Source organism: Panicum virgatum, chromosome 8N (assembly GCF_016808335.1).
Source record: "Panicum virgatum strain AP13 chromosome 8N, P.virgatum_v5, whole genome shotgun sequence".
NCBI lineage: Eukaryota > Viridiplantae > Streptophyta > Magnoliopsida > Poales > Poaceae > Panicum > Panicum virgatum.
In genome coordinates this window covers 23,919,193-23,920,732 of record NC_053152.1, presented here as the reverse complement: position 1 = coordinate 23,920,732, position 1,540 = coordinate 23,919,193, and the positions used below count along the sequence as shown (strand labels likewise).

Below are 1,540 nucleotides of genomic sequence, written 5' to 3'. Positions count from 1 at the left end.
TGATGTTGGGGACATGAACTTTGAGCTGAAGTCTGGCCTCATTAACATGGTGCAGGCTAGCCCATTCTGTGGCAAGCCTAATGAGGACGCCAACGACCATCTCCAGAATTTTGTGGAGCTTTGTAAGACCGTAACCATACGGGGCATTACGGCTGACGCCATCAGGCTCCACCTGTTTTCTTTCTCCCTCCTATGGAAAGCAAAACAGTGGTTTTATCAGAACAAGGAAGCCATCAGCACATGGGACAAATGTTCCACGGCATTCCTCGCTAAATTCTTTCCATTGGGCAAAACAAATGCCCTGCGTGGAAGAATTTCAAGTTTCTAGTAGACGGGGATGGAATCCATCCCAGAAGCTTGGGAGAGACTACAGGAATACATACTCGCCTGTCCTCATCATGGGATGGACGAGTGGCATGTGCTCCAAAGCTTATACAATGGGCAAACGACTACATCCAGGGCCCACCTTAATGCTGCTGCTGGAGGAGCCTATCTGGACCTTACAATCGCCAAGGATACGGCCTTAATCAAAAAGATGGTCTCCAACTAGGGCAGGAACAAGGAGCGTTCCCAGCCCAGAACCAAGGGCGGAATGCATACCGTCAAGGAGACGGATATGCTCGCCGCAAGGCTGGACCTCCTAATGAAGAAGCTTGATGAAGGGAACCGGCAACAAATGCCTGTTCCCGTCCATGCCACGAACTCGTACTTTACGTGCGAGGTTTGTGGTGATGGTGGACACTTAGGGAACGACTGCCCCGAGACCCGAGAAGACGCAGCCTACATCAATAACAACAACACCGGGTTCCGTCCACAAGGAGGCCAGGGGTGGGGTCAAGCACGCCCACCATTCCAAGGAGGAGGTAACAATTTCAATTCAAATTTCAATTCGAACCAACCCTCCTTGAGAGACTTAGTCTTTGGCCACGCTAAAATCAACGAATCATTAAACAGAAAGCTTGCTGCCAATGATAAAATTTTGGAAAGCATACATGCTAAAGTTGAAACTCTTTCTTCTGCTCATAAAAATCAACTAAGTTTCAACAAAATGATAGAAACTCAATGTTGGCGCACCTTAAGTACCCATTTTAACCCTTGTTTATCCTTGATAATGGCATGAATTTAATATCAAAATCACTAACCTTCCTAACCCCGGCCTAATTATTGGTCATTTTCACATTTGCACATATATTTTGGAGGAACTTCATTTTTGCAGGTTTTTGGCCTATTTTTGGAGCATGAAATGACGAGGCCCGTGATCGAGCGCTAACACAGAGAAAGACGAAGGCCAAAGCCCAAAGGAAGGACCAAAGCCCATGTTGATTCGAAGCCCATTCATGCACATCCATCCTCCAAGTGAGCCCAAAGGACCAAGCCCACGAAGATGAGATCAAGATACGTCGGGATTAAGCAAAGCAAATGAAGATTTAATGAAGGATTCCCTATCCTATCCTTTCCTCGAAGATATCACCAAGATAACAATGTCCAAAGGGGTGCAATCGTGAAGGACATAAACTCTAGAAGATGCGAGGAGTCTACA

At 46.6% G+C, this 1,540-nt stretch overlaps 1 non-coding gene across 1 annotated transcript; it reads right to left on the bottom strand.

The window, feature by feature from the left end:
- Positions 1 to 298: 298 nt before the first annotated feature.
- Positions 299 to 405, bottom strand: LOC120686993. Its single transcript, XR_005680499.1, has one exon. It is a non-coding gene; the product is annotated as a small nucleolar RNA R71 (small nucleolar RNA).
- Positions 406 to 1,540: the final 1,135 nt, after the last annotated feature.